The sequence below is a fragment of the Heterocephalus glaber genome, unplaced genomic scaffold (genome assembly GCF_053883595.1).
Source record: "Heterocephalus glaber isolate CG9 unplaced genomic scaffold, H.glaber_assembly_v1.0 deba00000331, whole genome shotgun sequence".
Taxonomy (NCBI): Eukaryota; Metazoa; Chordata; class Mammalia; order Rodentia; family Bathyergidae; genus Heterocephalus; species Heterocephalus glaber.
In genome coordinates, this window is record NW_028258142.1 from 66,085,839 (window position 1) to 66,101,027 (window position 15,189).

Here is a 15,189-nt window from a genome sequence, read left to right on the forward strand (position 1 = left end):
GAGGGTTTGCATTGAGAAGTCTGCTGTGATTCTGATGGGCTTTCCTTTGTATGTGATTTGTTTCTTTTCTCTCACTGCTTGTAGAATTTTGTTCTTCTGTTGGATTTCTGGAATCCTAACTATTATATGCCTATGTGTAGATTTTTCTTGATCAAGGCTATTTGGAGTCCTATATGCCTCACTTATCTGTATGTCAAGTTCTTTTCCCCTCCTTGGGAAGTTTTCTGCCATCACTTCTGTGAAGAGTTTTTTTTATGTTATCTGCACTGTCTCCTGTTTCTTCATTGACTCTGATACGTCTTATGTTATTCTTCTTTGCATCGTCTAGCAGCTGCTGGATTGATTTCTCGTGTTCCTTTACAATTTTAAAGCAATTTTTCTTTTCCTGGTCACTAATTGCAATATTATCTTCTATATCTGAAATTCTATCCTCACATTGGTTCATTCTGCTGCACAGACTTTCGATAGAGTTTTTAATCTCCTGGAAATCTGTTTGCATGTGTTTTATGGATTCCATTTGTTTCCTATGTTGGGATTCCATCATGTTCCTCAGATCCTCTATTTTTTTAATCTGTGTCCTCTCTAGATTTATTAATCATGTCTTGTACCATGAGCACAATCTTTGCTGTTATCTGAGTAATTATTTCTGATTTCATTTTTCCCAGATCCTCTTTTGTTGCCAGTTCAGAGAGTCCAGGTGGTTGAGTATCAGATTGTTCCATCTTGTTTCCCTTTGGGGTTGCTGTAGGTGATCCAGAAATCTGTTTTTGAGGCTTGTTTATGTGTCTTCTCATTTCCACAGGGGGTGGTGCTTCTGGTACCCACGTGGCTCACCTTCTCTGCCCTAGAAGGTTGGGATGGCGGCAGGGGAGCTCCCTTCTGGGTGCTGGGACTGGCTCAGCTTCTCTGCCCTAGGAGCTTGGGGTGGCGGCAGGGGAGCTTCCTTCCAGGTCATGAACATCCTTTTTAAAATAAGCTTTCTAATATTCAGAGTTTGCAGTAGCATTCCTAGGTACAAACTCAGCTTGTACAATTCATCAAGGTCAAAAATACAATCAATATCACCTTAATTTTGGATCTTGATTGACACATTTCTTCCACATGAAGGGAGCTGGGTGATTTCCTCTGAGAAGTCTGCACCTAGGTCTCAGGATCATAAGCACAGACCCAGGTTTCATGTCCTGTGATGACGACTCTTAAAAAGCTGTGGTTGGAAGCAACAGGATCGAGCAACTCCAGTATATGTACACACATGCTTTAAAATATGTCTGCTCTCAACATAGCTCACAACTGAGTTCACCAAAAAATGAAACTTGTCACACACTGTTACTAACATCCTACACGGAGCTTCTCCTCTTGAAGACTTTTTCTTCCAAAGACGGCTCTGGGGGAAATGGTGACTCTGTCATGCGGTTGTTGAGAAGCTTCCTGTGCAATCTCCTTCTGCAAACCTTTCTCTGCAAACCCTCTAGGCACATTTGTCTGTGCCCTGATCTTGTTTCCCTACTGCCCCACTCTCCTCCCACCATCAGCTCACTCATGCATTCTGAAAGCTGCTTTGGGGACAGGATCTGATTCCAAGTCACTTTGCACACCCTGGAATCCTCTACTGTGTTAGCTTCCCTCGGGTTTGGGAAGCTTTTGGAACAGAAGTGGTGTCTGTTCTCTTTGTTCTCCTGAGAGCACCAGAGGGAGGTCTTTGCCCTCCAGTTCTGAGCAGTTACCATGCTAGGCTTCCAAACCCCATAAAGCAGGAGGGGACCAGAGACCCCTGCCAACAGCCAGTGCTTGAAAGGCCCACAAGTTGTGTGCTTCTCCAGAGCCCAGTGGCATGCTGCCACCTTGGGTGTAGACCTGACTCTGGACAGACAAGCTGGGTAACAGGGCACCCTCGAGGGAGAGGAATTGTTCCAGGAGTTGGAATGGAGAAGAGACCTTCATCAAGACCAGGAGGTAAAAAAAAAAAAAGACCAGGAGGTGACACAGCAGCCCCTTCTCTGTGCGCCTGTCTATCACTTGCAGTCAACCATAGTCTGAAAACATTAAGCGGAAAACGCCAGAAATAGACAGTTTATACTTTTCAAATATCTTTTATTACATCAAATTGCTATAATTGTTCTAGCATATTATTAGTTTTTGTTAACATCTTGTGTTTTTTATTTTTATTTTACTTTATTTTGTGGAAGAAAAGTTTCTTTTGCCTCTTTTTTATTAGCATGCATTTGTGATGCATGGGAATTTCATTTGTCTTCGGAAAGTGGAACATTTACATATTACACCCTAACCTTCTTCTTTCCCCTTCCCTTCCTCACCATCCTGTCTACCTCCTTCCCAGACCCCTCCCCAAACCCACAGTCTACTTCCTGTTTCCTACCATCTCTCTTTTATTTTGCTCTTTAAATTATTTATGTTTTGGTTTTCTCACTTTTAAATTAAACTTCATCCCAGATATGAATGTATAGGGAAAACATCTGCAGGGTTTGTATACCCTGTGATTGTACATACTGTGATTTCCATGTCTACTGAACCTATTTGGCAGAGTTGAGAGGAGGTTTGGACAAGGCACTGGGAATGAAAGTGCTTCGCAAACCCAAAGGACCTATGGCTGTAGTAGAGAAAAGTCACCGAGGAATGTTTGCTTGTCCCAGGGCTGCAGGGACCTAACTCTGAGTGGGAGAAGTAAAAGAACTCAGTTTGCTTCGGTGTCACCCCAAGTGTTGGGTCCTTCTGCAGGAAAACACCAACACCCTGAACCCACAATGCGAGGGTCTCCTCCAGGCCTCGGAAGGGGCTGTGGAAGTGAAGAGTGGAAACTGAAGCTCCGTTAGCGTCACAGCCAAACCAAGTCTGGTTTACCGCAATTTAGAAGCTGTGTGACCTAGCTCACTGCTTAACTCTCCTGAGACACAGGTCTCTGGGTGGGAAATGTAGATACTGAGACTCATCCTCAGGAGCATGTTTTCTTGGAGCCCACGTGTTTGTCCTCAGGTGGAATCTTTGCAACTCCTCACCGTGGTGAAGCCCATGGCTTATATGGTAGGGGTGATAAGAAATGAACAATGAGAGGTGGAATAAAATGACAAGTGGTGATGCGAGAGACATCAGCACATGGAAACAGATGCTAAAGAGGGCTTAGAACAGAGACCCTTAAATAACAACAGTGTTTATCAAGAATCCAAGCAAAAGCTGTCCAAAAATGGGACCTGTTAGGGAGATAGGGTTTAAAGAATGAAACACGTGGGAACACAATTAACCAAGGAAGTGAGAGATCTGTACACTGAAAACTGTAGAACACTGACTGAAGAAGACACAGATAAATGGAAAGATATTTTCTATTCACAGATTAGAATTACTATTGTTAAAATTACACTGGGTTCTCATCCGTGCCATCGGGCTGGAGCGTTGCTTGCCGTGTGTGTGGTTTTCCCCACCAAACGGTTCTGCTCAGTGCCATCCATGGAGGGCGTGGGCTGGACCTTTTCCTGTGGTACTTGGCTGCCAAGCCGAGCCGAGCTGAATGACTGCTCGTGGTGTGAACGATCCAGCCAGAAGAGAAGGAGCGCATTGACCAGGGACGCTAAGGCAGCCATGGCTGGTAGTCTGATGATAAGGAAATTAGTTGCGGAGAAATTGAATATCCCTTGGAATAATATTCATTTGCAAAGAACTGCAAAAGGAAAACCAGTTCTTGCAAAAGACTCTTTGAACCCTTACCCCAATTTCAACTTTAACATCTCTCATCAAGGGGACTATGCAGTCCTTTCTGCTGAACCTGAGTTACAAGTTGGAATTGATGTAATGAAGACTAGTTTTCCAGATCGTGGTTCAATTCCAGGATTTTTTCATATTATGAAAAGAAAGTTTACCAACAAAGAATGGGAAACCATCAGAAGCTTTAAGGATGAGTGGACTCAACTGGATATGTTTTATAGGAATTGGGCACTGAAAGAAAGCTTCATTAAAGCCATTGGTGTTGGACTGGGATTTGAATTGCAACAGCTTGAATTTGATATCTCTCCATTAAACTTGGAAATAGGCCAGGTTTATAAAGAAACACATTTGTTCCTGGATGGGGAGGAAGAAAAAGAATGGGCATTTGAGGAAAGCAAAATAGATGAGCACCATTTTGTTGCAGTAGCTCTTAGGAAACCTGATGGATCTAGACATAAGGATGTTCCTTCCCAAGATGATTCTAAGCCAACCCAGAGGCAGTTTACTATTCTCACTTTCCATGATTTAATATCATCTGCTGTTCCCATGACACCTGAAGATCCTTCATTTGGGGACTATTTTTACTTTACAGAAGAAATTCTAATATGAAATGGTACAAAGTCATGATATGATGCACTAAGTAACAAAAGAAAGTGAAAACTGTTTGTAATCTTCCATATTCCCTGAAAAAATAAATATCTGATAGTATCAAATTTTATTTTAAAAAGCAGTTCTTTTAAGAAGCCAAAAACTTTTACTATTAAAAAGTAAGACTTCTCTTTCAAGATAGACCACTAGAGTACAAGTTTCCCTCTTCCTGTCCAAACTTGGGTTGAATTAATAGAAATAGAAAGGGTGGCAGAATCTTCAACTGATAAAGGAAGATTGTAGAAAAGGCAAATATGCAAAAAGGAAATGTTTAAATCCCATCTCTCAGAAATCACTGCTCTTAAAACCTTGAGTATCTTTCCGACTTTTTGTCTTGGCAAATTAATCCCTATTAACTTTGTTTTTCAGTGGGGACATGTTATTTTGTAATTTGTTAAACTCTGCATCTGCTGTTGATAACTTTACCTCTATTATGTTCTAGAGTACTTTCTTGTATGACTAATATCAATTTGATCTGAGGTAACAGTGTTCAGTTACAATTGGCTTAAATAACTAGGAACATTTACAATTCAGGGCAGTTGTTTTTTGGGTTTTGTTTGTTTGGCCTCAGCCTCAGTTTGTTTATTTTGCCTTAGGCTCATTCCCCTTGCCAGTTACAAGAACAACTGCTGTAACTTCCAGTTTTACATCTTAATAAAACTGCATCTACAAGGCAGGAAAGGAGTGGCTATTTTTCCTACTGTGATTGTTTTATTGGTGAGGAGGCCATCTCCCAGCAGGCCCTGAAACTATCCCCAGTTTCTGTCTTCTCACATCTGGTCACAGAGAAAACCGGTGCCTTGACACTTTTCCCTCTGTTAGTCGATTCTGCTGGAAAAGAAAAGGCTAAGACAGGTTGGAGAGGACTGCATTGAGCTGCAGCCCACTACCTGGCATAAGGTGTGTTGTAATATGCTCATTTTCCTCTGTACTGGACATTTTGGTTGTCTGCATTTTATTACTGAAGTGGTGGAACAGTGAATGTCCGTGTACATTTTAAGGTATATACTTAATCACGTTCTTAAGAAAGTTTTAGAAGTAGAATAACTGATTCAAAGGGCTTAAATAAGCATTCATTTTTAAAGGTTTGGTAAGTATTACCATATTGATTTTCAAAAAGGCTGTACTATAAATTGTACACTTTCATTTAGTAATATATATGCGACCACTTCCACCTATATGCTCCCTGATCAAGTATTATCTTTTTTTCTGTATGTTTAATCTTTGCTAGTGTAACTGAAGAATATGGCATTTAAAAAATTTGTATTTCTTTCATTACAAGTGAGATATATCAATGTTATTATTAGCTATTTGTATTTCTTTTTTTTATGAACCTTTTGCTCATCTTCTGTTTTTATGTTAAAAATAGCACATAAAGTGTGAACATAATATATTAAGATGCCAAGACCATCATATTGATGACAGAATCTATTGTATGATTGTAGTGCATGTCTTCAGGGTTAGTCTTGTTATTGTTAAATATCAAGAAGTAAAATATTTCATTGTTTCTATTACTAACACTAACAGTTATATAAAAGTGGGTACTTTTCTCAGTAAAAAAAAAATGGAATGTTTTATATTTCTTTTGTTAAGCATGCTGTTATCCAAGCATAGTAAATAATGTGTCTTAAAAAGATCAAATAGCATTTATAATAGAGGAAGTATTGTTATGGCTAGCATGAATATAATGGTCATATGAAGACTCATTTGACTTGTCACAATAATAATAAAATGGTTAACAATTTAAAAAATTACATTGGGTTAATACTACTCAATGTGATAAACAGGTTCACCATCATCTTTATCAATATTTCATTGGTATTTTTCACAGAAAGTAAGAAATTCCAAAATCAATGTGAAGCCATAAAAGGCCCTGGGTGGCCAAAGGAGCCTTGAGGGGGAAAATATTGAAATCATTGTACTTCCTGATTTCAAATTATATTACAAAGTAGTTGTAATAAGAACCTCATGGTACTGGCATAAAAAAGCAGGTACCTAGACCAATGGAACCAAATGGAGAACCCAGAAATGACCCTATCCATAGACAATCCACCAAATTTCAATGAGGCCACTGAAAAGACACAATAAAGAAAGGACAATCTCTTCAATAAATGCCTTTGGGAAAAGCAAACATCTACATGCAGAAAAATGAAACTGGATGTTTCCTTATGCCATACATGGAAAATCAAAACTCCTATTGCATGCTGGCTTTGGTGAGGATTTTTTAAATATCTCACCAAAAGCAGGGGCAAATAGAGGGCAAGGGATTTAGCTCAGTGGTGCTGCCACCTGCCTCACAAGCGCAAGGTCCTGAGTTCGATCCCCAGTCCTCCCCCCTCCAAAAAAAGCAAATATAGACAAGTAGCTTTGCATCAACATAAAGTGCACAGCAATGGAAACAATCCACACAGGAAAGGCAGCCAAAGGATTGGGAGAAAACATTGGTGAACACAAATCAGATAAGAGGGTACTATCCAAAGTAAGGAACTCAACAGCAAAGAAACAAATTAAACCAATTAAAAATGAGATGAGAATTGAACAGACATTTTCTTCAATGACACCCAATGGCCAACAGGGAGAGGAAAAGGTGCTGAAGTCACTCATTGTCAGGGAACTGCAAAGCAAAACCACAGAGCAACATCAGCTAACACCCATGAGGCTGGCCATCATAAAAAACGGGAGCCATGTCTATTGGCACAGGCGCGGAGGAAGGGAAGCCTCGTCTGTGTTGAAGGGAATGTAGATGGCTGGTGTAGCCGCCACGGAAAGCACGGTGTGTATTCTGTGAGGAGGAGGTTAGTGGGTCGCGGGACTCAGTGCTCTGGCCCTCTGGTAGTTTCCATTTGTAAAAGGTTGATCGAGACAGAACACCAGCTACGGCAGAGAGCTTCTGTGCATCAAAACAGCATATGATGCACCTCAAATACATACCATGGAAGAACGGGCATATGGCTGTGATCAAAACGTATGGCGAATGTTTAAATGTAAAAACAAATTACAATAGAAGATAGGTGGTCATTAATCCCCCTAAAATACAAACACTGATCAACACCAATACCCTGCTTCAAGTACTCTGATCCCACCATTCTTGGCACTTTCTGACGAGGTTCTGGGAGTTCTCTCCTTTGAGTGTCTTTACAAAGTGTGACTACAAAATACAGTGCATGCTGCTGCCGAGGGCCATGCTACAGAAAGGCAGCTCCTAAAAACACAGCGCTGCGTCCTCATCCACTTTATTCACCAGATCTGGCAGCGTGTGGCTTCTGGCTCCTCCCCAAATCAAAGTGACCATGACAGGTAATCATTTTGAATGGATTCAAAACATTGAGGCAACCAGGACAACTCAACTAAAGACACTCAGGAAAGGACTTCCAGACCTGCTGCAGAAAGTGGCAAGGACAATGAGATGAGGTCCTGTGAAGTGAGTATTTTGAGGAGGATTGATGGCAATGTGTCTTTTACTGTGATACATTTTTAAAAACTTAAACACTCACTGTACTTTTAGATCACACCTTGCAACATTACTCAAAGAAAAGGCTTCATCTCCAAATTTGAATTGACTTGTGCCAAGAGCTTCATGTGGAATGGAAGATGAGCTTCCCCAGGGGAGGGATCGAAGAAAGCCTCAAGGAGAAAAACAGGAGGCCTGAATGCCAGGGAGTGCAGCTCACGAGCCCAAGGACAAGTCGGTCTTGGACATCACTTCAGGAAGTGTCTCCAGGGCTGCAAACTTCCTTCGGGGACGCGGGCCCCGGCGTGGCTCTCAGCTGCAGAGAGGGTCTCCAGAGGGTGTCTAGACCTGTGCTGTAAAAGAAACCATTTGGAACCAACTCAAGTGATAGAGGCAAGTGATTGACCCAGGTAATACTGTTTTGGGGCAAGAGAATAATACTTGTAAAAGGGATCAAACATTTCCTTGATGGTCAATACGTAGGCTCTGCCGCTTCCTGGAGGGGCAGAGGGAAACTGAAGATGGCTGCCAACTCCTGAAACAGCTCTGCTCATCAGGCTGAAGCATTTCTGGCGCACCTCTTTACCAAGGGAAAAGGAGTGTGATAGTTCCTGAGGTGCACATTTATTGACTACTCCAGCATCCACTTCCTTCCATGCAATGTGGGCAGATGAGGTTGTCACTGACAGACAGAATCCGGGAAGGCCTCCGCACAGGCCGGGGCGTCAGCATTCAGTGCCCTCCTTTTCCAGTCAGTCTGCTGGGAACATTTAGAAGTTATCTTAATTCATGTTCACAAATGCTTCAAAAGTCAGGGAGATTTCATTTTACAAATGGAAAATCCTGCGTCTTGGGGACATTGCAAAGCTCGCCCGCATCAGGAGAGAGTGAGCAGTGAGTGGCAGACATGGGCCTCCAGTGCTTTTTCTGTCTGTCACAGACTCATGTGTAGCTCCCAGGTGGCGCACAGTGTCTCCGTTCCTGCCCTAGAGGGGTTACCTGGGCTTCAGGGACAGGTCATGTGCGTCCGAGGATGATGCCATCCTCACAGGCCACAAGCCGCAGTCACTTGTCCCTTCCCCGAGTGGTGCTCAGGGTATGATCACTGTGCGGATTAAGCCCTGGTGTGTGGTTGCCTCTGCTGTGTGGCCCGCTGGCTCAGTGCTCCCGCACTCCCATAATGGCCGCCCTGACTGCTGGTGACTGTACCGACTGGATTGCCAGTGGCCCCCGCCTTTGAGCCTTCCTGAGCTCCTTGGAGGGACAAGTGGCCATCTGTCCATGCTGCTGCTGGGGCGGGGCCACTCACAGCTTTCCATGGCAGGGTGGCCCCTCTGTCATCCTCTTGGGAGTCCACATCTGCCCTCCGCTTACCTGGAAGGTGCTAGGATTTTGTTTTGTTGTCACCCGTCTCAGTGGTGAAGAATTAAGGCAAATGTGGGCTCTTTTGGTTTGGTTTGGTTTTCTAAAGCAGTTGTTTAAAACAACTGGGCTTGGATATTTGAGTTAGAGGAGGAAATCAGCTTGGTGAGTCTACGCTCCATGGCAGTGCGTCATTAGCAGCACATATTTACATTAGTCTCAGTAAAGCACATTTGTTTGGACAAATAGCGAACCAAGAAGGAAACTGTTTACAGCACTGTTTTGGCCAACTCAGGCAAGTCCATGCTGCAGACAGATTGGCAAACCGCCCTCTCCTCCCCACCCGAACCTGGCCTATAGCAGGGAATGCAGCCAGGGCTCTTGACGGCCAATCTGTCAACATCAGAGTCACCCTTTCGAGGACCCTTGCAGGGCACCTGGCTCCACAGGCCCATGTGAGAAGACTCTCCTCCAGGCTCCCTGGCAAGTGTTTCCACAGCAGCTCTCGAATGAGGCCGAAGACGGCTGATCCTAGAGGACAGCCACTGCCTTATCAAATGGTGTCAGGTTGGTCTCTTCATGCTGGTTCCAATCTGGACCTTTGTGACCTCTTCCTGTCTGTTCTAAGTCACACAGTCGTGTGCCCACCATCCCAGGGAGTGCTGTCCTCTGCCCGAAGTTCTCATGCCCCACAGCACCTTGCTCCTCCAGTGTTCCTCTAAGCACATGGTTGCTCCCTCCATCGCACGCGGCCTCTGCTGCCCTGCCCTGCCCTTGGCCTTGGCCTGCATAACCTGACTTTGCCAGGTCCTTTGGGGTGTCTTCTGATAGATTAGAAGGACCTAGCCACCACTGAAGTCTGAGAGTCATTGTTCTGCACTACAATATCACTTGCAGGTTATGGAAGCCAATCTGTTCAGCAGGTGGGTGGGGACATCTCTCCCAAGGGGTGCTCACAGCCCTGGCTGGCACCCTCTAAGAGAGCGTTCTCAGAGAGGGGCCAAGTAGGACAGGAAGCCCCCAACCAACCAGAGGTGCAAAGGGCAGAAGTTTCAGACATTAGCAGGCAGCTCCAACAGGCGCATCCTCTTTCTGGAATTGGAGCTCTGTGTGGAGCTCTGTCCTGTCCTGCAGGGCAGGCACCTGACCTTCCCTCCTGGGCTTCAAAGGGGAATCTTACCCATGCGCAGCCCACACACATTTGCTCTGCCACTTTCTCAGCATCTTTAGGAGAAGAGAAGACATTCGTGGGACTTTGAAGCTGATTCTGGACGCTGATGTCCACACAGAGACTTGTTTGTCGGGAACCACACGTCCCATGGGCACTCCAAGTGCCTGGCTGTTTATGTTCTTGCTCAGCAAGGCCTACTTTTGTTCTCTCCTGGGACCTCCTGCCACCCTCTCCCTTGTTGTTTGCAGGGGACCAAATGATGTCCAGACCCAAGTTCCAAAGGGCTTCCAGTTGGAGATTATTTTGAAGTTTAATGTCTTGGGACAATTTATTTCAAATTTGTTATTTTAAGTACACATTGTGACTTGATGACTCTTTTCAGGATTTCAGCTTGTGGTTGATGTCCCAGAGCTCAGGAATGCATGTTTAATTTTGTTCATCCTATGACCAGTGTTTCATCTCAGACTAAATAGATGCACATTTTAGAAACCCCACAGAAACAGAGAACAACACTGATGTTTATATAAATAAATGCTTGTGTGTTTAAGCATCTTTAACTAAAGGAAACAATAAGATTTGGTTCCAAAGGCTTTGTGGAACTCCACTGAATTCTTAAGCTGGCCATCAGCATTAGTTTCTCCCTTGCCTGCATCCTTACAGGACTTGGGGGGTATAGGCAGCTCTGTGGTTTATTTGTGTACTCCTGTCCCCTGTGGGCACTGGTCTCTGGAGCCCACAGCAGCCAGCACAGAGAAATTTCCCTTGTGGGATGTGAGCTCGGGCTGAGTTTGGACACCTGTGGGCTTTTCATGCTTTCCAAAGGAAGCAAGCATTAAAAGGAGCTGATGACACTGGATGGATGATGAGAGAGCTTCGGAGAAAGGGAGGAGGAGAGGGCGGAGATGCCTTTACGATTTCCCCAAAATCTCTGCGGAGGCTGCAGTTTCACTTGGACAAATGACTGCAATACCGGAAAGGTGGACACTTAGGTCACAAGGGCCTATAAGCTTCTCTTCCGCTGGGCTGGCTTTCTAGAGTACAGTCGCACACCCTCTTCATGTCTGGGCCAGGTGTCAAGCATGCCAGTCCTGGTGCCTTGCGCTTTCAGCGGTAGAGATGGGAAGGACCCTTAAGAAGTCAGGGTGGGTTAGAGAACACTAAGTCGTCGCCTCGTGCTGCCCCGCCACACCAGCAGGGCCATAGTGGGGAATACACTCATGCCCCACATCACAGGCACACAATTCCTCACACAAATGACTTCCAAACTTCTAATGTGGGAATAGGTGAGCAAAGAAGGTCCTGCGCAGGGCCACAACTGGCAGGGACGCTCGGGCCATTTTAATGGCAGTGGAGTGCAGAGCTGCCAGGGTTTCCAGGGGATTTAATAGTCAGTGGTCAGAGTTCCCTGAGGAAATAGCTTCCATTTCCACTCCTGCTGCCAGCTGGTCCAGCAGGAACCACCTAGGTTGCAAGGAAACAGGGAGGCAGGTTCTCTTTCCACCCCACCCCCACCCCCCGCCATGCTGCCTCTCCCAGAGACCTGCCTTTATGGTATGTTTGTTTGTTCCCTCTGAAAATTTAAATACTAGCAACTTAAACTTATTTTTCCTCCTTACAAACGTATACTGCTTATGGATGGGCTTTAGAAGCTGCATTAGAAACAAGTTCTAGGGCCAGGGGTTTGGCTCAGTGGTTCCACTGCCTGCCTTGCAAGCACAGGGCCCTGAGTTCGAATCCCGGTACCAAAAAAAAATAGAAACAAGTCCTTGGTGAGGGAGTGGGAGAGAGCAGGAAACTGGGTAGCCCACATGCCATGTTGTGTTAATGACCAGTCCATTGCTCCTCCTACTAGCCACATCTTCCCCATTTGACCACAGCTGTCCCATCAGGAGCTGTCCCAGCAGGAGGTGGGGTAGAGTCACCCACCCTCGTCCCTAGGGCACACATTCCAGTTCCCCTGCAGATGCCCGGAACCACAGCCAGCTCTGATCCCCACACATACTGTGTCTTCGCCTGTGCATGAATACTTATGATAAGGTTTAGTTTATAAATCAGGGGAAGTAAGAGATTAACAACAGGAATTGATATAAAATAGAATTATCATGAAAATATACTGTAATAAAAGTCATAAAAATGTGTTTTCTCAAAATATCTTACTATACAGTAAATCATAGTGACCTCAGCATATGATTTTTTAAATCTGGACTTATTAAGACAGAAACTTCCTCTTTTTCACCGAAAGAACCACTTAGGTCTTCTATTTGACATATCCAAATAGCCAGTGCTACCAGTCTTGAATTATGGGGCCTTTATTGAGTAAAATAAAAGCATTATGATACTGTGTTCATTACTCTTCTCTCATTGCTGAGACAAAACACCCAACACCTAAACTTGAAGGGGAAGGGGTTTTTTGACTTATAATTCATAGAGGTTTCAGTACATAATCAGCTGGCTCCAACGCAGGAACTGCAGAGGAGAAACAGCATGGCACACACAAGGTGGGAGCAAAGACAACAAGGGGCCTTCAGTTCATGGCAGTGGAAGACAGCAAAATCAATAAGAGAGAGCTTCACTGCACCTCTCTGCCTCTTTTATCCCATCCAGATTACTGGGATTAGGGCAGTGCTAAACCACTCACTCACACACAGTAATCACATGCCCTTAATCCTAGCATCACATATTCCAGATTCAGCTACCTCTGACCAAATGAGGCTTTGGGGGGACATCCAGACCCAAACCGCAATAGATACTGTGACAGTTGTTCTGATAACCACAGTACTGATTAAGTGACGCATCAGAGGGTAGCATATACAACAAGGAAACACTGGCTATAAGCATGATCCACATCCTGGGCAGGGTAACACAAGATCTCATTCTACTACTCAGAATGATGTGTGTGACTGTTAAATTTAATTGTCAACTTGCTTGGCCGAGAGCCACTGAGGGGATTAGTCAACCACACTCTGGCTGTGTCTGGTTTGGCCATAGGGGCATGACCTTAGAGTCTGTACCTGGTTTTTGGCCCCTTCCACTTTGGTGCTGTTTCTCTGTTCTGCCTCCTGGCCACCATGAAGTGAGCAGGTGTGCTCCACCGTTATGTTTTTGCTTTTGATCCAGCTGACCATAGACTCTCCAAATAAGCCTCCATTCCTCAAGTTGTGGGTATTAGGTACTTTTTTTATTTTAACAGCAGTGGGAAAGTAGACTAATTCAGAAACTTGTAACAGAGAAGTGGGATCATTGCTGTGACTATACCCAACCATATGGTTCAGAAGCATTTGGAACTGGTTTGTGGAAAGACTGAAAATGTTTGGAGATATGGATTAGAGAAGCCCTAAAATGCTATAAGCTATAAGCAGAGCCAATTGAGTGATTCTGGGCAGAGCTCAAAAAACCAGAAGGCTGATAGAAATGTGGATAGTAAAGACCAGGCTTGTGAGGTTTCAACTGGGAATAAGAATTCTATTGGCAATTGGACTAGAGGCAAAATTTTGTGTGCATTTGTTCATGTCCTAAGACTTTGTGGGAGGCTGAAAGTAAGGGCAGTGAACTAACTAAACCGGTGGAAGAAATTTCAAGGCAGCTAAACATTCAGGCTGTTGTATGGGTACTACTGGCTGCTTTTAGCCAGGTGTATAATGTTGGGAGCAAAAGACAAAGCAGAAATACTTAAAAAAAACTTTCATTTTGGTCTGAAAGTTGGGGTTAAAGGAGGTGTGGTTACTGAAGAGAATAAGGCCATTGAAATGAAACCAAGTACAATAAAATCTTGGATTGCAAGTAACTTGTTCTATGAGTATTCCACAAGAGGAGTAAACATTTCTAATAAATTTTAACTTGAAAAATGAACGATGTCTTCCAATAAGAGTAGTAAGTGATGCCCAATGTCGTGTGATCACAATTGAGCCAGTAGTTCTCTCTCTCACTGCGAGACTGTGAGTGGTTGTCTCCCAATGGAAAGAGGTTATTATAACAGTCAATGCTTACTAGAGAAACAGATTTAATCCAAGATATACAAATACATAAGAATTTACAAGGTTGGCTTACAGTGGCTGCCCACAGAGTCTTGCATAGAAGAGTGCAAAAGGTCTGTCTGTGTGCTGGAGATCTGAAGGATCCAGCTGAAGGCCTGGAGCTCAGTGCAGTGTCCTGTGTGAGTCCATAGCAGGAGGCTGCAGCATCTGTGCTGGAGGCTGAAGAGGCTGCACTAGAAGCCAGGAGACAGCTTCCAAGGTGAAGGCAAAGACAGGAGCTCCTTGAAAAAAAACCAGAAGTTATCCTTCCTTCTTTCTTTCCCTTTTATATGATTCTGATGACAATCCTCCCTAAGGTGGATCTTCCACACCCAGAACTATTCTGAGCTAATCTAGCTGGGCATTTCTTACTCAAGTTGACACAATCAATTAATTATCACAGTTATGGGGAAGAACTTGTCTGCAGAGGAGGAGGAGAAAAAAGGCGGAAGAATTCCTCACTTCAAATAAGATTAGGGAGCTGTGTAAAATGTGGGAAACAGTGCAAAACTTTGTAGAAAACACCACCTGAATAAGGCTGTAGCAGTGTGAGCGATGAATCTGTTTAACATCAATGCAATGTCACATTCCCACAAAATCCTCAAAAAGAGAGAAAAGTAAGTGTCATTGGATAGGTTCCTTGTTAAAGTTGCACAAAAAGAGAAAGATTTGACTGAGTCATAGATAGCGACAGTGAAAGTCATCCCACACAGTAGCCCTCCTCTCTCTTGTCTCCCTTACACCAACCAGGAAGGTTTCAGAGGTAAGTGCACGTTAATTTGTTAATTTTTCTTTATAATTTGTATTTTCTTTATTATGTTGTACTACATTAC

General features: G+C 43.9%; 1 pseudogene; it reads left to right on the top strand.

Annotated features, from left to right (window-relative positions):
* The first annotated feature begins 2,991 nt into the window (after positions 1-2,991).
* On the top strand, positions 2,992-4,353 carry LOC101719044 (L-aminoadipate-semialdehyde dehydrogenase-phosphopantetheinyl transferase pseudogene; annotated as a pseudogene).
* The last annotated feature ends 10,836 nt before the right edge of the window (positions 4,354-15,189 follow it).